Source organism: Scomber japonicus, chromosome 21, assembly GCF_027409825.1.
Source record: "Scomber japonicus isolate fScoJap1 chromosome 21, fScoJap1.pri, whole genome shotgun sequence".
Classification (NCBI taxonomy): Eukaryota; Metazoa; Chordata; class Actinopteri; order Scombriformes; family Scombridae; genus Scomber; species Scomber japonicus.
Genome location: NC_070598.1, coordinates 22169144 through 22195059, shown reverse-complemented (window position 1 = coordinate 22195059; position 25916 = coordinate 22169144). Strand labels below are relative to the sequence as shown.

Sequence of the window (25916 nt, the reverse complement as noted above, 5' to 3'; positions counted from 1 at the left end):
AATGTTTTCCTCAACAGATAACTCTAGTATCTGTTTATTTAATCAGGAAAGTGAAGGAGTGGAAGGCACAGGCTGGTGGATGAGAGGAAACACACATAAATACAAATGAGATCTTTTGATTAATGAACATTAATGCAGTGGACGGGACATTATGAGGGACAGGGGACCATGCTTTGGAGGAATAATCAGAAGACAGTAAATGATATATACCCCTGATATAAAACAGGGTGTCTGACAAGCCCATTATATTTATGTTTAAAGCCTCTTTAAGACTTAAGATAATTAAGATGAGATTCTAATGGTTTTACAGTGTAATATGTGGGTTCTTGTCACAGTTATCCTACAACACTCTACATGTCATTTATAGTGTATTTAAAATCATTTGGTTCTAATTATCTGGTAGATCTGTAGTATTTGCAGAGATTTTCGCCGAAATCTCAACATTTTCATCCAAAGTCATAGCTAGAATTTGCTTCATTTATAGGGTGGGCTTACAGTGTGATGTGACATCCACATAGCCATCCTGGTTCATGCCTCAGCTGCACAGTTCTTGTGTCTGCCTCTGAGAAATATTTCATAGGATGAAGCCCCCGTAGTCACAAATAACATCTTGAAGGTTAGGAGACAAAATAATACAGAGCATGTACTGAACAATGTGGACAGACATGAGTGATGGATAATAGGCATGCTGGGATCAGAGGGGACGAGGCTGAGGGGTTGAAGGCCAGGCTAACACTGTACAGAGGTGGAGGTATCAAGGACTGGTGTAACATTAGAGGTGGGTGAAGCCTGTCATCACGATGCTACAGGAGCTTGAAAAGGAGTGAGGTGCAAAGGAGCAAGGACTGCCAGTGCAAATTATGGAGTTGTGGGACTTCTTTTAAGAGTTGGATAAGTTTAGGAGTTACTGTGGAGCTTTGGGCTATGCCACCTGCCCATGAGAGTTCATTTAGCTGAAATCAACCTTGCTGCAGTCTCTACAGTCATTATTCTTGCTTGGAAATGAAGAAATGTGACCAAAAGCCAGATTCCTGGGCTTGTTTTATTGTACAAAGGAGCCAGTTGGTATCTTAAAATCAAATCTCACTTTTGGAAGTCAATATACTGTAATTAAAAAACAACTTTATAACATGCTACGCCCCTTTACAGCCCTTCAGAAAGAGACAATACATAAACAATTGTGTCCATGTAATAAATGCTCCAAGCTCCAGTTTAAGAAACATTTGTGAAGAACATTGTCAAAAAAAAAAGACACTTATCACATAGAGTGGTAGATGGAATATACTACTGTGCATGCAAGGAAAGTAAGTGTTGAAGGCAGGAGCAAAGCGACACTGCGTTATGCATCTGTTGGCCAGCATATAAAGGTCACGGATAATTGTGTGTCAGAGGCTAAATAACACTTCCTAATAAATACCACCGCAGATGATATTTACAATAGAAACAGAGTAAATGATGGGAGCAGCCATCTGTAGCCATCAACAGGAGATTGTGTGTGTTTTGTGTGTGTAAGAGCACTTGTCATCGGGCCACGTCCATTCATACACACATACATACATACACACATGTTCATATGAGCGCAAACAGTTTGGCCATCAGCACTGATAATGTCATGCAGCTGTATAACCTTAACCCAACCTCTCAGGTTCATCCAACTCATTATTTTGCCGTCAACCTCTACAAATTATTGCTGCTGGCTAATTCACTACCAACTATTTACGTCACCTGACCCACCGTGTTACAGCAGCTGTGACAACACGATGACTCAACTAACTCATTAGTACAATGAAGCTGTGTGTACGGGTGTATAAGCAGGTAAACTAGTGGCAGACCCATGAGAATTATTCACACACATGCATACAGGAGCCATAATTAATACCTGCTTTCCTATTTATCATGGTAGCCCAGTTTATGTGGCTGGATGTCTGGGAAATAAATAAGACACTGCAAACTGTGTGTGTGTGTGTGTGTGTGTGTGTGTGTGTGTAATGTGAGCGATACAGTATACATAGTGTATAGTGTTGCCAGGAAATAAATAGGTAGATATACCAAGCTGATGCTGAGCCAATGAAATTACAGATCACAACTAACTAACATTAAACCAGATGCATCAAATGAATCTAAATATAAATTAGGTGCATTATTCTTGCTATACTTGAAGAATAGAATTTGTGAGTTTTAAACCATTATATTGGGAAATGGAATTTTGCAATGTAGCTTTTTATAACAGATGTTGCCTATTATAAGAAGTGCAGACACAAGAAGGCAGCTATTCACTTGAATTAAAAATGTGTTAAAAACTCAAAAGTTTTCTATCCTCTTGGTTTGCTTCCATGTTATGTTTCCTCCACTGCTCGGCCCATTGACTTTACATTGGAATGATGTTACACCTAACACTTCTCTGGGCTTCCAGAAAGTTTTACAATTATGGTAACAATAATGTACTGTGGATATATGCCACTTTTCTATTTTTTTTAACTTTATACTTCATGTCACATTCACCCAATATTACACTGATGAGAGGGGCTACGATGGGGTATCTTGCCCAAGGATACATCGGTATGTGGACTGGAGGAGCTGGGAATTGAGCCACTCTACCTCCAGAGCAACAGCCGCCAATTATAAAACCTTAATGAATTAAAAATTTGTTATACAAAGGGTAGTAGAGCTTGGTCTGTGAAATATCATAATGGTGGTCTAAGAGGAAAATGCTTTTCCAAACTGATACAAATGCCAAGGACGGTTCCCACACACTGTTAGTGTTGGTAGTGTCAGACATACACTGATTAAACCATTCCTTACACTTTTACACTTTTACTCTTATGCTTTTAATTTTGGAAAGGCTATTTAAAAATGATACAAGTTCCAGGGTCTTTAGGTGCTGAGTATTGCTCCAACTACAGCCCCAAGGACATCACTAAAAAAAACCCAAAGCTGGACTGAATTGCCATGCCTGCTGTTGCCATACTATAATTGGACAATCACTGTTTGAGGGCACATCAATTGTCACGATAATTGTAGAGATAAAAATGAATAAGAATTGAACAGAATAGAACTTTATTGTTCATTAAAGTGGAAAATTGCCTTTGGCTCACAAAAACACATTTTGGACACACCATTTAAAGATCAACACCCACAAAATGAAACGTTCCCTGTGTACTGTTAGATTAATAGGAACACATTATACCATGTCTTGCCTGAATCGGTGAAATACTAAAGTATTCTATTGTATTTATCAATTTATTTACCATGCTCACAAAATGTCCTAAATGGTCTACCTTACACACACAAACACAGTCTCCTAAACACAATGACAGATGGGATTTGACAGTTCACTTTGCGTGCCACGCCAGGTGGGGATGACCTTTTAAGACAACTGGCAAACAGAGGGAGCGAGCAGGAGATAGGAGGGAAGAAAGAGGAGCAGAAAGAGTGAAGGAGAGAGAAAGAATAGAGAGAGACTCCCACAGAGAGCTGCTGAAGCTGTGAGGGATTTGCTCTTTTAAACTGTGAATTGGTGGTCTTTTAGAAATACCACAGGATGCGAGAGTGTTGCTTTTCGCAGCCAATCTACTGGAACAAAGCGCTTTCAGTCTCATTGCTCTGTTTTTGTTTGTAGTACTTCTCTATTCACTTCATTTTCACTCAAGCCTTTATTCTATTCCGGACACTAGACTCAGTTTAAATAAGCAATCACTGTGGCAGGTGGATTCAGGTCTAAAGCTATTTCGAAATGCATATCCTACCACTATGTATTGGAATATGTGTGAAGTAACTAATTTGACCAAAAAGCATGCTGTATACTGCTGGCAAGTTATTATATAACCCCTATAACTGCTGCCTGAATTATGTTCAGTGGCAACCTCTTTTTTTTTCCAGTGACATCTTCCAAGTGTTATGTCACAGAGAGAAGGGTTGGGGTAGATGGTGGATGGTGGATGGTAACCAAGCACAGGACACCAAACACCAGGCTTTGCTTCATGAAAAGCACTTTGGTTGAAGATTGTGGTTTCAATTAAATGTTAGGCACACACTTCAAGTCATATGTTTTTTAAAATATTTAAATCAAGAACACAATATTCCATTTATCATATTGTGTGTCATGGTATTTATCATATTGTATCATGGTATTTATTGTATCATGTATCATGGTATTTATTGTATCATGTATTATGGTATTTATTGTATCATGTATTATGGTATTTATTGTATCATGTATTATGGTATTTATTGTATCATGTATTATGGTATTTATTGTATCGAGTATCACGGTATTTATTGTATCGAGTATCATGGTATTTATTGTATCGAGTATCATGGTATTTATTGTATCGAGTATCATGGTATTTATTGTATCGAGTATCATGGTATTTATTGTATCGAGTATCACGGTATTTATCATATCATGTATCATGGTATTTATCATATTATGTATCATGGTATTTATTGTATCGAGTATCATGGTATTTATTGTATCGAGTATCATGGTATTTATTGTATCGAGTATCATGGTATTTATTGTATCGAGTATCATGGTATTTATTGTATCGAGTATCACGGTATTTATCATATCATGTATCATGGTATTTATCATATTGTATCATGGTATTTATTGTATTGAGTATCATGGTATTTATTGTATCGAGTATCATGGTATTTATTGTATTTTGTATCATGGTATTTATTGTATTGAGTATCATGGTATTTATTGTATCGAGTATCATGGTATTTATTGTATTTTGTATCAAGGCATTTATTGTATTGTGGTTTTTATCATATCTTACATCATGGTATTAATCGTACAGTGTATCATGGTATTCATCATATTGTGGATGATGGTATTTATCATATGTATCATGGTATTCATCATATTGTGGATGATGGTATTTATCATATGTATCATGGTATTTATCATATTGTGTATCATGGTATTTATCATATGTATCATGGTATTTATCATATGTATCATGGTATTTATCGTATTGTGTATTTGCGGTATTTCTTGGTATGGTCCAGGACTGTACAAGATGTTAATTAGGATTTAGCTACAAATGGATATTATAGAGATCATAGAACACTGAGATATATTGTCAGTGATTGTTTTGCATACATTCTATATGAACATTTCATGACCTGGAAAGTAAGTTTTCTCATTAAGTTGATTGGAAAAAAAAAACATAATTGAGGTATCATTACATTTCTTTAAAAAAACAGTAATAAATTTGAGGAGACAGGGATATTTTTTAACTTAAATGTAATGCTGTAAATGCTTCTGCCAAAATTCACCAGCATTTGTTGTGCAGGCAGCAGCATTCATTTTAAAACCTCTTCTGAGAAGACGTTTGATCTGAGGTGACTGGTCTTCCAGGGGATGTGTTTCCTTGTGTCTTTGTTTAGACATTTCTCTAACACAAAGTGATGATGGCTGACATGGAAAAAGTGCTAACTCAAGCTGAATCCCACACAGTATACTTCCAAATCAGATTTGACACACTCTACTGAAATGATGTTAAAGCATTTCAAAGCAAGCAAAAAGTGCTGATGACTACAACATAACTTGTCGTATAGCTTGTCCTTTCCCTGGTGTGGCCCCCTGCCATGACAGAGTCAACAAGGGGTTTACATACAGTCTCATGGGACATCATTACAGTATGCTAATAAACACACTAACACTGATCTGTAATTATATTTCCTTGGCATTGTCAACAAAAACAATCTCATTGCTATGTACAGGTGTGATAGTGCAGATAGCCAAATGAATCAGGAGGTTCATTCTTCTGTCCACGCTGACTAAGCTCATAAATTGGGGACATGGAGAATGGCCCATGCATGTTAAGCAGCATTGTGATAGAGATATAGAAGGGAGATTCATTGATACTGTAACTGTCCTTGGAGGAAATGGCTGCAGCCTGCATAACCCTGAGGTTTTACTTTCCTGCTTTAGTGCATAATAATACAGTTTATATGGAAAGAGAACCAGACAAAGTCAAATGGAAGAGAAGAGTTCAGATGTTTCAGGGAATGGAGATGTAGTTGGTGACTATGATTAATAGTAGTAATAGCAATAAATAAATCTTAATTCATAGTCTATTTTTCATGTAGTGAGTTGACAAACATCATCATGGGTTGTTTCTTAGAATAACTGTGTTATGAGCCATGTTTAAAATATGAGCATGTCCTTGAGCATACGTTTTGACTGCAGCTTTTTCTTAATTTATCCTTCCTTAACCCTTCCATACTGTTCATATTCTACACCCTTGCAGTATGTTCTGGCTCAATAAATCATCTCATAAAGTGTTTATACCAAATGTTGAATCACAGATGTGTTTAGAAAGCATCAATAATCAATCTGACTGATCAATAAATGTGTGTTTAAACTTTGATTCATGTTTCAGAGAGCAGAGAGTGTATTTGTTTAGCTTTCACACAAAAAACAGCTCCTATCACACAATATCATGTCCTATTTGACCTAAGACATGAAAATATAACATAGCAATAATGATGTAAATGTATTTATAACTTTATGGAAGTGTGGGGTTTATTGTATAACCATTAGAGCCATCAGTCTTCACTGCTACATCATAAAAAGAAATCCTCATACCTACTATCTTATTAAAACTATTAACTATTCATTTAACTAAAACACATGTCAATAGATACAATATTTTCATTTTTGTGCATTTTGAGTCATCGAATTTCAGAGTAAAAGACATTTGGGGTGTTCTTACAGGGTCAAATTTGAACTGAACAGTATGTAAGAGTTAAGAGGATCAATACCTCTTACAAAAATATTATTATTATATCTCAAATATATTATTTATAATAAAATAAACAGCCGTTTTGCACTGATATAAACAAATTAAAACATTTCTTTGACCCCATTAAAAGGCTCATACAAGTTCCTTCACTATCCAGACTGCTGCCAGTAAATCATGAGTCCATTCAAAAACTTCTGCCCAAAATGCCCTTACAGCCAAGTATGCACTTACTGCAAGTTGTCAAAGCTAAAACTACTGAGGATTAAACATTCTTAATCTTCTTTAAACTGTCCCTGTTTGTCATTAATACCGTGGAAACTAGCAAACAACGCAGCAATAACTATTTTGGAGGAAAATTACAGCATTCACTCAGCAGTTTCAGGCTGTCATTGTGAAATGAATTTGACTGTGAGATCAAGGACAATGTCAACTTAAATACTGGAGTCATTTCTCTGATATCACACCAAACATTTGAAGCCCTTTCATATATAATACTTGGTAAAGTGAGAAGTTGCCATAAAATTGAAGTGAGTTTAATTATTTTACAGAGAGTCAGTATCATACAGTTAGTAGCATTTATTAAACATATGTTGTATGTAAATATGAAGCGAGATAAACTACACATGAAATGAAATTTTCCTCATATTAATTCTGAAACACATTAGCTCAGTTGTTCCCAGCGGACATGAAGGTATTGGAAAAAGAAAGACAAAGACACCAGGAAGGGCTGACAGCTCCAATAAGCCTGGGCTGTGACAGCTGTGACAAGAGCTCTCGGTGGATTACACACACACCCACACACAGACACACACAGACACACACACACACACACACACGCGCACACACAAATTCTCACGGAAAGTCATAGAACACACATTCCATACTCCATGTTCTCACTTTCAGTTCCTTTCATCAACGTGCACACACACAGTTTGTTATTACTGCAGGCGGTCTTAGGTGTTGATGGAGCTAATGAGGGTCCGGAGGGCTGACAGAAGTAACAGACAGCTATTAGACATGACAGAGGACATATCACCTCTGTGTTCATCTGAAAAACACACAGTTCAACCGCTATTTGTTCTTATGTTAAAATGTGTTTTCAATCAGTTTCTCACCTAGTGGCCCAAAGCATGCCTGACACTGTGTCTCCCTGTGTCTGTGACTGTTCATTTATAACGTATAAGACACTAAATGAAATGTGCTATACTAATAAATGATCCCTGCCTAAATATTCAAAGAAATAAGGAACATTTTCTTTAATGAGTACTCTGTAATTTCAGATTTTAAAGAGTTTAAAGGATTAGTGTGTAGTATTTAAGAGATCTAAAAGGAATATAATACTCATAAGTGTGTAATCACTTGAAAATAAAAATTGTGTTTTTGTTACTTTACAATGAGCCTTTTATATCAACATAGGTAGTGGTTCCTCTTCCATGGAGGCTCCCAGTGGACCGCCGTGTTTCTATAATAGCTCAGAATGGACAAAGGAAACACTGGCTTAAGAGACGGCTTTTCACATTTTTTAGTGAGTTTCATAGCCTCCACACAGTTACAGGCTTGGAAGGGGCAGTTGAGGTTGAGAGTGAGGCGTATTCAGTTTTTAGTTCTTGCAATGTGCAACCTCACCACTAGATGTCACTACATTTTAGACACTGATCCTTTAATGTAAAGGATCAGTATATATTTAATGTAAAGGATCAGTATATATTTGAATATACTTCTAGGAGGAGGAGATGGGGCATATCTTGCAGTCCACAACACACACACACACACACACACACACACACACACACACATACACACAATACATGCAAACCATATAATTAATATCAATCTTTATTTTTTGTACAGACCAAATTGGGTTTTTTTCAGGGGGCCTCTATTTGATAGTAGATGGAATAGAGGCCAGCAGGAAACAAGGACAGAGAGAGGGGGGTATGACTTGCAGCAAAGGTCCCTTGCTGGAATCAAACCAGTGATGCTGCCTTTATGTGGCATGCGCGGTAACTACTGTGCTACCAAGGCTCTCCCATAAATTGTATTCTAATACTTTGGCAACATTGTTCTGGAAACCTGCATACCAATAAAGCCCATTGAATGGAAATGTGTGCTATATGTAAATGTGACACTGTACTAAATTGTGACAGATTGCTGATTTAGGATTTAGCTACACACACTTACACAGTTGGATTTGCTGTAGTCTAAAATCCCACAACTCACCATCATGTCTCAACCTTCCACACAGAGCAGGAGAAAGTGCAGAGATGCAGAAATACCTCCACTTCCTAACTCTGACTCCATGTGCCAAACACTGAAAGGCTTCTAGTAGCTGTTTGTGCAGAGGAGAGGGGTAGGGGGGGTTGCTGCTCTTTGTTTTTTTTGCTGCCACATGTAATATCTTTTCCTGTTATCTTGTGTTTTTGCTGTTGACAGCAACATTTTTAAACCCGAGCTAAGATATCGTCTGTCCAGCTAGATGAAGAAGTAGCCAGGAGTAATTAGAAGAAGCTGAGGAGAAGACACATAAATAATGAATGATTATTCTGTTTGTAGCTAATCAAAAAGCATCTTTTCACAGTCCAGCTGTGCCTCTTAGCAATGCTACCAACATTCAAAGATCTGCATGTTGTCTTACAGGCTGCACAACAAGTCATGGGAGAAGGGACAGTGTAGATAAGCTGCAGCAGGAAGGTGATGCTGAGCCATATGTAGATCTATAGATGTGTGCACACGTCATGACACCAAAGTATGAGGCCATACAAAGTGCTGTCTTCTGCTTTCGGCGCGACACTTCTTAAAGCGGATTTGACTTGAGCTGTCGTAATCACAAAACCATTTTGGTAAACAGCAGGGAGGCATAGAGCTACAATGTCAATGTCCTGAGATTACACTTTACACATGTCCTCCAGCTGAACTGCAGCTTTCAGTCCGCATGGCTTTGTTCCATCCTGAAAGTCTGTCCTGCCTGTTTGTCTTCTCTACTTCAGTCCATTTCTACCTCAAACCCTTCTAAAAGGCAGTTTTTTAATTTAAAAAAAAACACACACAAAAAGAGACAGACTACACCAAAATAAGGACAGAATGGGTGAAAAACAGAGGTAAAAAAAAGAAGAAAGCTATAAAAAAGATAAGAACAGAGACAGAGATAAGCGGAGAGAGAAATCGAGGCAGACGGATCGAGTGAGAAAAAGGCAGAGAGAAAGAAAGTAAATGAGAGCGCGAGGATCAGAGGAGAGTCTCCCACAGAGTTTAACTTTTGGAAAATGAGTCAGACTCAGCGGGCGAGTGGACGAGAATCTCTGGACATGTTCCGAGCTCCCACGAGGCTTTGCTGCGGCGCTTGACAGGTCAGACATTACACGATACGCCACTATGATGCTGACACATAGCGTTAGGGTGCTGAACTACCTCTGGATTTAGCAACAATGATCTGCTCTCATTGTAATGGTCTGACACACACACACGCACACACACACACACACACTTTCTCACTGTGGCATGTGGTACTGGGTATCCCTGGTCCGTGTGTGTGTTGTGTGTTTTGTGTGTATACATGCCTTTTGGGCTACAAGCTTATTAACTTTGCTTACCTACGCATGCATGTGTGTAAGTGGAGGGTTGGTGGTGGTGATGGTGGGGGGAATGGGGGGAATGGGAGGTGGGGGGGTTGTGTACACACATGGAGTAATTTGTTAACACACAGATGAACCAGAAATCTTGAGTAGCATGAACACCTCCGTGCAAGCTGCACATGCAGATGGTCGACACACAAGCCGGTGGGCAAACACTGGGGAAGCGCGCGCACACACACACACACACACACACACATACACACACCTCCATGATTCTGCCCAAGTAAATATAAAAACAGTGTCTAGTCTCTGCAGAAAACTGGTGCTTTAAAAATGTCAGTTTAAGTATGCAACACATTCCCACTCCCAGCTCGTCACTTTTTAACACACAAGGTATCACTTTAGCATCATTTTTTAACGTGCACAGCTGTCCATTCACCTTAATATAAACCCTTCCATGGTGCTATATGACACGGTGAGCATCAGTCCAGAGGAACTGCTGCCTGGAACTAGTTTCCTGTCTCTCAATTCCCATGTTAATGTTTTCCTTCAATGTTATCCTCAATATTTCTCAACACAAAAATACAAAGGTGTCCATGATAACACAGTAATCCAACAGGTTAATGTTAAAGCAAGCAGTTTAATTATTTCCAGGACTAGGTAAGGGTGCATATGAATTCTGTTTTGTCTGTTTGCCACCAGTGGGCTTCATTTTATTTTTAAATTGCTGCCAACAGGCCACAGTCACAACTATCAAAATCTAAATGCCACTATCGTAATTTTAGAAAAGTCCTTTTATAGCCTGCAATGTAAAATGTGAAGCTGCTCATTTAATTTTATATTCCCAAGAATATGTGTGAGAGGATTGTATTGTGTGTGTGTGTGTGTGTGTGTGTGTGTGTGTGTGTGTGTGTGTGTGTGTGTGTGTGTGTGTGTGTGTGTGAGAGAGAGAGACAAAATAGGGGTTGACTCAATGACCCAGCTGCACACAACCATCTTAATCAGGTTGGAATATATTGTCTCATTAAAAGTAAATAGCAGATATAATAGTAAAAGTTTTGTAGCATAAGCAGATTGTCTTCGTCTTTAGAGTAATGGTTGATGAGGCTTGTGGGTAATGTCGTCAATACTGCAATCAAAAACTGACAAAAAAAACGTAATTAAGGTTCATTTAAATGAAGAAGATGCACATAAACACACACTACTGTACATCACTATCAGTTAGAGAACCCTGAACCTATAGCTGTGGACATTACTGTAAATATTCCATCTCTCTTGCTGCACTGCCAAAGTTCTATATTCAGCTGTTGTGTGAAAGCATGTATGGTTGCAGCACTGCTCTGCTGGTGTGGGCTCATGGTCTGAACCAGGGTCATGGATAATGACTGGGTTTAAATGGCAGCCTCCGCTTCCTGTTTCCATTCCCTGACGGCCACCGAGGAGCCGACACCGAGCTAGTCTCTGGAGAGGTTCTGTAGTCTCAGGAGGACTTGCTGTACTGTTGAAGGTAATCGCATTGGTTTGTGTGTGTGTGTGTGTGTGTGTGTGTGTGTGTGTGTGTGTGTGTGTGTGTGTGTGTGTGTGTGTGTGTGTATGTGTGTGTGTGAGAGAGAGAGAGAGAGAGAGAGAGAGAGAGAGAGAGAGAGAGAGAGAGAGAGAGAGAGAGAGAGAGAGAGATGTGACAGATTGAGTCAGTTATTGATTTCCTAGTCACAGTGTTAGCATTGACCTTAGAAATTGCCATTTACTCATCAGATTGCTGTTTAATCTGATTAGCATCTCTGTCAACAGACTAGTGTTTCTTTACTTCAGACTGGTGATGCACCTGCACACACTCTCACACACACACACACACCAGAAACTGCTCCTGATACAGTTCATGCTTTAACAACACAACCTCAGTTTTATAAAAATATGGGAAAGTAGCTTCTGGCTGTAGTGTGAGAGGATGGACAACAGAGATGCATGTGTGTGTGTGTGTGTGTGTGTTTGCGTGTGTGTGTGTGTGTGTGTGTGTGTTTGCGTGTCAGTGACAGAGCACCTCTGCGCCCTCCTCGGTTCACTCCACTGCCTCCTGAGATGAGCCCGTTCCACCGTCCCGCCCTCCCCCCCGCACGCCCCTTGATGGATCGGTCCGAGGTGGGTCCCTGACTGCCTCTCCAACCCGATCTGGATGTAACCATCTCCCATGTGGGTGATGACGGAAATCGATAGGAAGGTATAAAATCGGGTGCATCTCAGGTACTGTAGCTCAAATGGAGACTCAGAGGTGGTTAAATTTACCACCTGATACCAATCCCATGTGAACTTAAGGTTACTTAAAGCTCCTATATGTAGGATTTAAACATTTCTAACTTTCATCACTCTTGGTGGTGGCACCAAAGAACACAGTGCTGCAGACAGACAGCATATAAAGGGCTGAGACAAACATACAGAGACTGAGACTGCACTGAATTTCATCAGGATTGTCTCATTTGTACCATCACATCACTGTAAGGGTTTATGATCACAAAGAAATGTGAGGTTTTCAGTGAGCTGGGGTCAGATAGGGTACATCATTGTTCTTTAATAGGGGTGCACATACAGTAGTTGTTCTGATATATGTAGGGCAGAGTTGCAAAAACTCCCTTAGAAATTATCTGGTGACATGCGATAAAGCAACTGTTTAATCGGCTGAAACACACACACACACACACACACACACACACACACACACACACACACACACACACACACACACACACACACAGAGGAAATGATAAGGAAAGGCAGTGTACCATAATACACTCCAATTCTTTTCTTTCTTTTTACTTATTGTTTTGCTTTTATGTCTTTTTTTCCATTAGCATTTAATATGCACATCCTCCTCACCTCCCTCCTTCCCTTCATTATCCAGATAATCCATGTTTCTGTGCATCCTCCAGATAATGCACTCATCCATTTACCACAGCAGCACACAAAAAAACTGTGAAGCAGCCTTCCTTGTCAGGCACATATTTGCCCTGGTAAATATAGCAAGATAGATCTCCATCATCACGCATGTAGCCGCACCGTAACGGACCCTGGATGCCCAAATCTAAAAAAGCAGCCAGGTCTTATACGTAAGCAGGCTAAATGACGGACCAATCAATGGCTGCTTATTGTCAGGACCTTGAGCCTCCTCTGATTCAATTACCTGCTATGATGAGGAAGAGCAGCCAGGCAGGTAGGAAGGCAGGCTGAACCCACAACACTGTGATTAATGGGGCCAGGGTGAAGGAAATGGGTCATACAGAGAGCGGAGGAAGAGAAAAGGGGGAAAAAGGAAGGGAAAAAAGAAGAGGAATTACAGACAACGGATGAAATAAAAGAAGAGAAAGAAAGACGAGGGGGGGGTGAAGAGAGGATAGAAGCAGCATGGGATGTCAGGGGAGGAAAGGAGATGATGGGGAAATGAAAGTAAGGATAGATGTGACAGATAAGAGGATTTGTGAAGAATTGAGAGGAAATGAAGGAGGGGATAGACAGAGTAAGTGAAGGTGTGGGAGCAGACTGTATTGGCTTTGTACGCCCCTCTTATCTTTCATCCATTGCCCTTTGAACTTTTACTTTCATATGGTCTTCACTCTCTCTCGTTATGCCTCTCTTCTCTTTCTCTACTTCTTTCTTCCCTCTTTCCTTCCCATCTTCCTTCCTTTTCACTTTTTCCCCCTCTAAGCATTTATGAAATCTCCATCTCTCCCTCTTCAGTTTTCCATTGTTTCTTTTATTCTTACTGTACATCTTCTTCATTCATTCTCTACCAACTTCTTTCTTCCTTTTCACCTGTATTTTCTCCATTCTTCCTTCATCAGTCCTTCACAGTCTCACCTCTCTCTTTCCATGTCTCTCTCTCTCTCTATCTCTGTCTGTCTGTCTCTCTCTCTCTCTAGCTGAACTGTCTTTTCACACTGCCACTGTCATGCCATCTGCCTTTCAGAGTATGGCATTGATTGTATGTGTGTGTACGTCTGTGTACGTCTGTGTGTGTGTGTGTGTGTGTGTGTGTGTTTGAGGCGAATATGTGTGTGAGGGACAAAGAAAGAGATACCCTGCCAGCAGTCTAAAAGGCGTTCAATCAGACTGAAAACAGATTGAGAAGCTTCCTGCCTGGGTGTGAATTAGAGCCGGACACATACAGTTTGCCAGGTACACACACACGCACACACACACACACACACACACACACACCCAGCACATATTGAACTGCTTCTTTTAAACACTTTAGATGTGGTTATTCAATGCCAAACATATTTAAAAAGATGATGTCACCACTTATTGACATCAACTAAACACTAAGTTCACACATAATGTCATTAATGCATCATAGTTCAAACTTGTATAACTTTACACTGAGGCTACAGTAGAACAGTACAGGGTGATCAGTCCTGCAGGCCTCATGGAAGCACGTCATAGCGTTGTTTCAAAGACACACACCAAAATGTACTTTCAAGCATCTAACGTTATATAGAGCGTTACAAATGGCCAAATCGATGTCTCTCTAATGTTGTTTGAACGGAGCGGCTCTGGGGTGGGGCGGCGGGAGGGAAAAATAGATTAGTCTGATATGGATTAGCTGCTTGAGAATGAGCACATTTGTTCAGTACACAGAAGACATTTTCAAAGTCACTTCTGGCACCACACACGCTCCTGTCTTAACACACATGCATTCGTTACGATGCTTCAACTAGGCGATGCTCAATATGTTTGACTCTATGTCTAATTTAAGGCTTCACACAGGATTAGTTTGTCTAATTTCTGATGTAATCTTATTAGAAAAAGATCTTTAATTTCCCTTTTTTTTCTCCAATGAGATTGGAATCACTGTTGTGTCTCTGAAATATTGTGAAGGTGGCGGCAGACGAATTAAATTAAGTTGAAGAATTTATTAATTTATTTATTCAGCTGAGTAGCTGAGTTCAATTAAGGGGAAGGATCCAGTGTCAATAAAGTGGAAAGTCAGCTGTCTAGGCCACTGTGTTTTGCTGTCAGAACTTTGACCCCAAATATGCTGAATGGTAGAGCCAGTGGTATTCTGGGATTGATGAAGTGCACAAGTGAATGAATCTACTGTACATGAGGAAGAATGGAGGAGTTGTTTGTTTGTGAACTCCTGGAATCATTGAACTTATCTTACTGTATCGTATCATACTGTATCATACTGTAATGTATTATAGTGTTCTTTATCCTATACACTACCTGAAGCAAATGATGTAACTTCCATGTTTGGTGTGAATGACAGGTAACATTCTAGGAGCAAGCAAAGAAAAAAATAGAGCATACAGTATCTAAGAAGTCACGACATGTTTCTTTGGGTATCAGTACATGACAAAATAAAGCTGATCTGAGGTGTACAATTATTTCACCTTCTCTTTGGAACCTAGTCCCATGAGAATAGGGTTGAAGACTGGCATTTGGGTAGATACACATTGCTTCAAGACTCTGACAACATGCTCTCCGTCTTCGTGGGTCATTGAACTCACATGGAGGAAGCACTCAATCAATTTGAGGTATTGAGGCAGAGCCACAGAGCGGGCGGCTAAATTACAGTCCTGCAGGTTGAGTGCGTCACATGCTCTCAGACTCTACTCTATTCCAGCCCATTTAACTGACAGAGGCAGGCGCTGGCACCCTTTCCCTCAAAATATTACCATATTGTTGCGCTGAAAACTGCAATAAAATCTCCTAAATTAAGAGAGAATAGGGCTATTTGAACATAAAAAGAAGACTATACATGATAGATGCTGCAAATAGGAAGATGGTTAATGGTCTTCTTGCCTTAGGAGTTATTTCTGTTTGTTGATGAATAGTGAAGATATTATGTGTGAACAAGAACAAAGAGGTTTATAGTATCCATTTTAGTGCTATCTCTTTTTTATTACATGAAACACTGCTGCAATTTGGACTCAAATATCCTAATCTCGCCAACAAATGTTCAAATGATAATGGCGGTGAGAAACAGGCAGAATATATGCATTAAAGAGTTATAATGACTCAAAGAAGGTGGAGAGAGCAAATCATTAACAACCGCCGATGCTTTTGAAAGCGTCTGCCTTAAACACAAACGGCTGGATGAAACATTCTCCTCCAGGTCGTCTGACTCCCTCTCTTCATTTTGAGAGATGATAAACCCCCCCCCCCCCCCCTCATTACTGTTCCTTTCTGTCCTATTTTACGGACACAGCCGTGCTCTGGGATTTTGCTAGAGGTTCATCTCTCACCAAAACAACTACAGCGCCACATTAGTGCTCGGAACCCCCCACGGTGCTTTCTCGGCAAAAAAAACTAAACAAAAAAAACATGTGGCACTGCTAAAAATACCTGCTTTTGAATCATTCACATCATACACTATTTAGAGAGCTCATGCATACTCATGACCCTATGCAAATATGTATCATCAGACTTTGACTTGTGGGGAATTCAATTAATGGAATAACAGGGGCTGCAGCCACAACCGCTTTGCTACGCTGTACACTTACTAACTAACAGAAATGAAGTAAAGGCATGCACAGAAAATTAACTGTGATCAAAGTCTATGTTATACAATTAATCTTCTAACAAATCGTGGTTTTAACTTTGCATCTGTTTTCCTCGCTGGATAATTAATGTTTTACTGCGATTGCTCTAGTTCATACAGCACAGGTCTTCTACTCAACTGAGTGGTTTAACACAGTAACTCACAGTTTAACAATCAGGATTACGTAGTTCCAGCTAAAACCTACTCCGCTTTGTGGCCAGATTGCACTGGTATCATATTACATTTCATCCTTAACTACCTGAGTCCACGCAAGTATTTTCATTGGCCAGTGGAGAGATGGTAACGATGATCGACCCAGAAAGGAACACTGTGTACTAGTACAACACACAAATGTATATATTATTCACGTTTACATCAAGATAAGATGCATATATAAGCACACACACACACACACACACACACACAGACACACAGTTAAAGTACAGTAAAGATGTGACATGTGACACACTCCTCCTTGCCTACTCCAGAGATCAGCTCCTCTCATTTCCTGTAAAGCCAGCTCATTAAAGAAATATACACAACCTACATTCCATTTAATGTAATGTGAGTCTACAATCTGTACTAGTCTTAGCAGCTAGCGGTGGCTTCTATCTCTCCCCTCACCCTGGCCTGTGTTTTATGTATGCTTATTCCTCCACCTCCTATAGCGATGATGGTACATGTAGGCGAGGCTCAATGAATTGGAAACACAGCTCCATACCATAGAAACCTGATCGTTAGTTGCTGCAGTTAGCCAGCCCTAGTAGCTGGTGCAGGCCAACCCACTACAGCTACTTCTCTCCCCATGGCAGCTTCTGAGGAGCTGGGAAGTGCATGGTTATGGTCATCCACACTCAGCGACACATCCACTGAGAAACTAACTCTGGTTATGAACAGCTCTATTGTGAGAAACACGAAGTTGGTGACAATGGTGGCCATAGTCAAATGTATTCTTGGGGCTAGAGAGGGTAACATAGAATCTAAATTAAAATTGTGGGCTAAGCACAAGTGTAAATATAGTAAAAGTACAATTGTGCCAGTTGGGGGGGAGGGTCACTAAAATGAATATTATGTTGGTGTGTACATATGCAAAGACAATGTTGGTCTCCATAGTTTTCTCTGGACCCCCGCCATGTCACCATCTACATCATTTAACCATTGACTGTCAAGATTGTGTCCAACACATGACGTGGGCTTTGTAGATCATTTGTGGGCTTTCTGAAGAAGACTGGGTCTGATTAGGAGAGACAGCATACATCCCATGTTGGATGGAGCAGCTCTCATATCTAGAAATATGGCTGAGTTTATTAGTAGACCAAAACCATGACAACCCATAGCTATGGGTTGTCATGATCTACAAAGCCCACGTCATGTGTGAGACCAGGAGGCAGAAATGCAATCTTAAAGCTTCTCTGTGCTACCATTAAAGCAGTTACCCACCCAAATCCCATAGAAACTGTCTCTCTCTCCAGATTACTTAAATCAATGAAATCTAAAGTAAACAGAAGAGGAGGTTTACACCACCACCGCAATAGCAGAATTGAATATTAGATCTCTATCATCTGAAGCCACATTAATAAACTATCTCATCTCAGATTATCACATTGTGTTATGAAGAATATGTCCGCCTAAATGAATCCACCGAGTAATATTAATACTCACATTCCTTGAGACACCAGTTGAAGCGGTGAAGTTCCAGCTATTTTCGATTCAAGCCTATTAATCAACCCTAGACCTAAACTTAATTAAAACTCATTTGAAAGTCTTTCACACCCAGCCTGGAAAACTATCATTCCTATTACTTCCTATTATTGGACTACATGCCATTACACAAAAATGTCTTCTCTCGATGTCTGATAGTGCTGCTGTAGCTAAATTTAAGGAAGCGATTCTACGATAAATCAATGTCTCAATGCAAAAGAGGAGTTCTATGCTAACTTTAATGACTCCCATTTCTTGGCAGTACTGGAATATAATGCTCATAAGTAAATTTTATATATAGCATAATCACGTGAAAATAAGAATCATGTCTTGGAGCCAACTATGTCGCACTGCCATGTTTCTACAGGAGCCCAGAATGGACAAACCAAAGTACTGGCTCGAGAGAGGGCCTTTCACATTTTTCGCAAGTTTTGCAACTCCCATAGATTCTCCGACATGCTTGGAAGAGGAATGGGAGGGGATGGGTATTCGGTTGGTCGCCATCTGTAACCTCACCACTAGACGGCACTAAATCTTACACACTGGTCCTATATAGGAAGGTCCTCTATAATGCTAGAACAGCCCATTACTCATCATTAATAGAAGAGAATAAAAACTGCCCTAGGATCCTTTTCAGTACTTTGGCCAGAGTCATAACTCTATTGATCCATGTATTCCTATAGCTCTCAGTAATAACAGCTTCTTTAATAATAAAACCCTAACTATTAGAAACATATTTCATCACCTCCTTCCCTCAAAAATCACCTATTTATCTCCAAACACAGGAACCTTAGAGACAGATGTAAAACCTAATTTAGACTGTTTTTCACCAATCGACCTTCCTGAACCAACTTCAATGATTTCTTCATCTAAACCATTAATGTGTCTCTTAGATGACATCCCAACTAGGCTGCTTAGGAAAGTTTGATCCTTAGCACATCTTTACTAGAAATCAATCTGTCTTTATTCACAGGTTATGCACCACAGTCCTTTTAAGCAGCTGTAATCACACCTCTTCTTAAAAAGTCTACTCTTGATTTAGGTCTTTTAGACCTTGTTTCAACTATAGACCTATATCTAATCTTCCCTTTCTCTTTAAGATCCGTGAGAAAGCAGTCACCAATCAGCTGTGTGACTTTTCTACATAACAATAGTTTATATGAGGATTTAGAGTGCATCATAGCACAGACAGCATTGACCAAAGTTATAAATGACGTCTTAATTGCATAAGACAAAGGACTTCTATCTGTACCTGTCTCGTTAAATCTTGGTGCTTCATTTGACACCATTAACCGTCACCTTCTATTACTGAGACATTCAATTGACATTAAAGGGACTGCATTACATTAATATATATTTATTAAGATGGATTAACTCCTATTCATAACATTGTTTTTAGTTTGTACACAATACCAATCAATCCTCGAAGTACGCAAAAGTTACCACAAGGTTCTGTGCATCAACCAATAATACTGGTATATGCTTCCTTTAAGTAATACAATAAGGAAAGACTCCATACATTTTCATTGTTATGCAGATGATACCAAATTATTATCATTATTATTATCATCATCATCATCATCATTATTATTATTATTATTATTATTTATCAGTGATGCCTGATGAAACCAATCAGTTTAGTGAACTACAAGTATGCCTAAAGACCTGGAGGACCTGTAAATCTCTGCTATTAAACTCAGACAAAACTGAAGTTATTGTGCTTGGTCCGAAACACCTTAGAAACACATTATCTAATGCTATAGCTACTCTGTATGGATGGCATTACCCTGGCCTCCAGCACCATCATAAGGAATCTGGGAGTTATCTTTGATCAGAATATGTCCTTAAACTCTTACATAAAACACATTTCAAGGACTGCCTTTTTTCACCCCCATAACATTGCAAAAGTTAAGCACATCCTGTCTCAAAAAGATGCAGAAAAACTTAGTTAGGGTTTCTAGTTAGGACAAGCTCAGGTTGCCTTATAGTATCGTCCCATGGTTATGCTTCTATAGGTCTGGACTGCCAGGGGACTTCCCATGATGCACCGACTCCTCTCTCTTCCTCCCCCTCTCCATCTGTGCTCATTCATGTCCCATTAATGCATGTTACTAACTTGGCATCTTCCCTGTAGTTTTGGGCTTTCTCATCTCACAGGTGTGGACCTTCAGTTACAGACCACCTGCTGTCTTTGTGTTCCAGCTTGACACCCACTTCTACTTATATTATTATTAGTCATATTTGCCCACTGCTACCACTATTATTATTAGTCATATTTCTATCATCATCATTATTATTGTTATTTCTGGGCTTCTCTTTCGTCTCGCTCCTCTATCCCTTTCAATCTCTCTCTTTAAATCTAAGTTGATCAAGGCAGATCCGGGTTCTGCTTGAGGTTTCTTCCTGTTAAAGGAGAGTTTTTCAGTGCTGTTCATGGGGGAATGTTGGGTCCCTGTAAATGAAAAAGTATGGGCTCGATGTGCTCTATATGAAAAGTACCCTGAGATAACTTCTATTGTGATTTGGTGCTGTACAGAAAAAACTGACTTGACTTAATTTGACATAATGCACAATAAGGCTTCTTTAATAAGAGGCTCATTACAGCACCCTGCATGCCATCTGCACACAGTTTAGAATTAACCAAGTAGCAGTCATTTCATATGGGGATAGAAAATGTGAAGTATAGCCGAGTTCCCAACAATCATTCCCAACAATAAAATATAAAACTAATTTTCAATGATTTATGTATTTGTCTTGATAAAGTAACAGTTGAAGACAAAGCTGCGGTGCCCCAGCAGGGAGAGGAGGAGAATTGTATAGGTCTGGAAAATATAACCAAATAAATCATTTTAATTAAGACTACCTTTTACCACCCGATTCAAGATTTCTCTTCCTGGGTGTTCAGAATATCCCCTCTTTTATCTGTCCCAACTTTTTTTTGTCAGTGAAACACTTTGGAGATTATAACCCAAAATCTTGGACTTTTTATATACTGCTTAATTGGGACTGAATCTTGTCATAGTGCCACAAAGTATGTCTTTCCACTATCTCTCATGTCGTGCCTCCAATTTGGAAGAGAACCTCTTTGTCGTCATACGGCCCCAGAAGACAAATTGGACCAGCAAAGTCACTGAAAGCACCAAGACCTGACAGTTTGGCTCCTTACTTTCCTCCTTTAGGAAAACAACATAGCATGATACTAGAAGGGAATAGCATGATATGTGAGTAGAACTTGGATGAAATAATAAGTAATTTAAATGTAATTTGATTATTGTAAGTATAGGATAGCATGCCCACAAATATACAATTTAATGTTATCATTGTCACATTGATAATCTTATTGATATAAGATTGATGAAATTTGATATGTTTACCTTGTTTTAAGATACTTGGGTTTAATTTATATGACAATTAGAGCAAAATCAAGCAATTCTTCAAAGTACAATATGTTGATCACATACAGTCTCAAGGATCAATGTCTGCAATGTCAGAAATTCCCCAAATAAACATGTTTCCAAGTAATCCGGTATGCCATCGTCGTCATCTTTTCAACAATACTGTAATAATATAGCTTTACACCATCTGTCGCTAACATCAAATGTTGTTAACACGGATAAAACTAGACATGAACACTTACAGTGGTCATCAATAAATGATGGTACAATTGCAACATGAAAGTTGCAAAAGCAGTCATTTAAAATCCAACGATAACAACAAATGTTTTAAATGCATCTGTTTCTCCCCAAACCTGCCTAAAATAAGAGATAACGCTGAGACTGAATCAAAAATGATGCTGTGAAATAAAATCAAAATCAAAGTACCCTCCGATCTCCTCAGCCCTCCAAAGACATCTTACACAGAGAGTTCTTATAACACAGGCCTTTTTTAACACCAAAAACACTACCTTCCAACACATGATCCAAACCTCAAAATGTCTAACACAAGCTGTATTTGTTCTCAGTCTAATTTAAGAAAGCGAAGATGGTTTCCTACCACTTTGCTGCTGGGCGCGGTGTGTGCCATCCATGGCTCCATTGAATCCCACTGTGGAGTTGGATGTGACAGGCTGCTGAAGTGGAGAGGCAACGGGCGTTGAGTGTGTGTGCGCGAGTATAAGAGAGTGTTGGTGGGTTGTAAAGTGAGTTTATCCTGCTGTGTGTGTGTGTGTGTGTGTACGCATGGGTGCTCATAGTTCATGTTCACGTGTCGGTGGGAATGCCATGTATGGAGATGGGTGTGTGTCAGGAATATTGTATGAGAGCTGTGTCGGGGGAGTTTGGGGAGTTTGTGGACTGTATGTCTTAGTCCCTAGGTAATTGTGTATCCCCTATAGGACATGACCATAGTTATGGAAGCTATGAGTGTCACTAAAGTGTGTTAGTGCATCTAAGTGTGCAGTGAGGCTTGAAATAAGTTTCCCTCTGTACAACTCTGTATACTCAGTTGTCTGCTTAGCCTGTCATGCCTTTCCAAACACAGAATAAGACACAATAAATAAATAATAAGCACAATAAAAGAATAAGACATGACTTGACTGTCATGGAAAAAGCTATAATAAAGCACACACAGAGGCAATCTGTAAGAAATCTTCATTGCTTCATGAAAAGGAGCATATATGTAGTGCTAACGCTTACTAAGAATAAATATTATATTTTATATTTAATGGAGAAGGTTCATGTAATTCTGGACATATGCATGTGAACAAAGTAAGAGAAGTCAATAATCATGAGCCAGCTTGGTCTTGAAGCACAAGATGCAAAAACCAACATGTTGAGAGCAGGAAAGGGGGTCAGTGCCAGAAGTCATTCTAAATGAGAGAGAATATCTGCATGCGTTCATGTTCAGGGTGTCAGATGTTTTATGGAACACTTAAATTATTCAGCCTTGTTTGCCTTGCAACATCTTCTTCTCTGCTCCTTTGAGGGATTGCCAATACCTGTCATCACACTACTTGATGTGGTGCTGCCATCTACAGGCCTGAGCTGGTACTACACCTGCTCTTTTTACAACTAAGAAATATCCACTGCAGTTGTTGTCAAGCATGTGTCTCACAGATCAAAGAGTATGAGGGTTTTAGGTTGACCCTCATAGCTCAGCTTTAGATTTGACTGATTATTTGTCTCTCTGTAGTTGAAGACAGAGTGATCGCTGGCATCAGCTGCTGTAGTCGACTGAAAGGCAGGAGACTCTTTGACTCCACAGGAGGGTCAGAGGGCAGAGGGAGTGGTTCTTCAGAGAATTTATGGGACTTAACAAAAAAAAACAAAAAACATCCTGTATCTGTGGTATTATTAAGGGTTTATGACTTCTGAACTTAGTTCTCTTTGCCACAGGACCCCAATTGTTTTATACTTTAAAAAGGCAAAATCCCCAATAGTGTTACAAAGTGTGCTTACATATTAAATGGATGTCAGATATTGTATGCAGGTGAAAAGCAGCTCATTTTGTCTCCATTTTTCCTTAACTATCTATAAATAGCAGTTCATAGCATTTGGAGGCACAGCTGGTGCTGTTTCCTCCATCTGCACTGTAACTACAGTATGCAGTGTGGGTTAATGGACATGCATACGTACTGTACACGCGCACACACACACACACACACACACACACACACACACACACACACACACACACACACACACACACACACACACAGGCACTAAGGGTTATGTTTTGACCTTGCCAGCTGCACCTCACATGCTTAAGCATGATTGCATTAGGTTTATGTTTATATAGATTGTGTTGCATCATCAACTTTGGATTATTCTCTGTAGATGTTCCCATTCTTACTGAAGTATAGAAAAGGGGGCATGATGGCTTAGTCACACAATGTGAAAGAAAACATCAATCATATTCGTCTTTAGTAAATGTGTGTAAACTACAGTCATAACAGAAGGCTTAACTTAAAGGTGGAAAGTTGACAGGAATTAAAGGGCATCACTGGACACACAAATGTTTTTTGATTGGATGCCAGATGTCCTACCAGTATACATATACATATACATATATATCTATATCTATATCTATATCTATATCTATATCTATATATATTCATGTATGTGAGAAAATGTGCATGATCCAATATAAATGTATTGTAAAGGATGAGAGTTCAAATTGTAATCAGCAAGGATGTGGACATTTGTTTAAACGCTGTGCCTCTATCTTACCTCTGAGACACTTTGCTTTAATAAGGAGCATGTGACAGCACATAGTGATAGGAAATCACTCAACTCAGCCACAATGCAACCACAATAAAAAAGAGGAATCCTGACAAAAGGTTAAGGTGTCATATCTTTCGCCTGTTAAGGTTGTCTCTCATACAGCAGCATCATTGAGAGGCGATAACGTGAAAAAAAGGAAAATTCACCCTGATGGCTTGAACTATAAACTAGAAAACTCTTTAACTTTTAATTTGTAACATTCCTGACAATCCCCACTCATTTTGAAGTAAAACAAGAAAGAGCACCAGGTGATTGTGATTTACAACAAGCTATTATAAAATGACACAGATTTAGTGATGCAAGATGTCATTTTTGTCAGACAGCTGCAACTTTTTAAGTTTATGTCACATTTCTTGCAATGGTAATTTCCGCTGCAGTTCATCACGGTCACATGAATCCCTGAGGAGACGTGGGGCCTTGACAATACACTGATGAATCTACAGGGAGCTGATTGATGAAATGTAAAATTGGCATTCAATCTGAGACATCACTGCTGAATACACACACAGGAAAAGAGTAAGTAAAGAAAAGAAAAAGAAGAGAAAAACAAGGGTGTCATTCATCTCTAAAGCTACATCTGAGCAAGTAATTATCTCTCACAGTGCACTTTTAAGCTAGTAAATAATGCTCTGGAGGATCTTACTGTTCCCAAAAAAAAGCCAAAAACTCACTTCCTCTTTCTGCACAAGTAGACAAGTAAACTTTCCCAACAAAACCACTGCATCTGTGCAACCACTGCCCTCATTACAGCTCTCATCTGTCAACAATGACATTAAAGTGGGAGATGTGATGACTTTGCAGCCTGTGAAGGAAGCGGGGAAGTGACTCTGCTGTTCTGACTGTGGAGGGGAAATGAGGAGTTGGTGAACACAGCCTTGTGAGAGTGAAAAGCTTCACATCGCGTCCCATACGTCCTCCATAAGTCAATTACTGGTAACCGAAATGCCGCCACGCCGACCTCCATCATCCTCCCATTAGAGCTCAATCAATCTCATTCTCATCCACTCGAGTTGGTGTTACAAGCATTATCGCCCCAGGAAGGCTTGTCAGATTACAGAGAGTGAGAGTAGCTTGCAGGAGCTAAGTGAATTATGTTAACTTGGTTACATATCTGTCTGAGACCACCAAC

General features: G+C 39.4%; 1 protein-coding gene across 1 annotated transcript in view; it reads right to left on the bottom strand.

Annotated features, from left to right (window-relative positions):
- The window catches only part of kcnh2b (potassium voltage-gated channel, subfamily H (eag-related), member 2b), a 257929-nt gene that overhangs the window by 85670 nt on the left and 146343 nt on the right, over positions 1-25916 (bottom strand). The gene's annotated exons all lie outside the window — the stretch shown is intronic.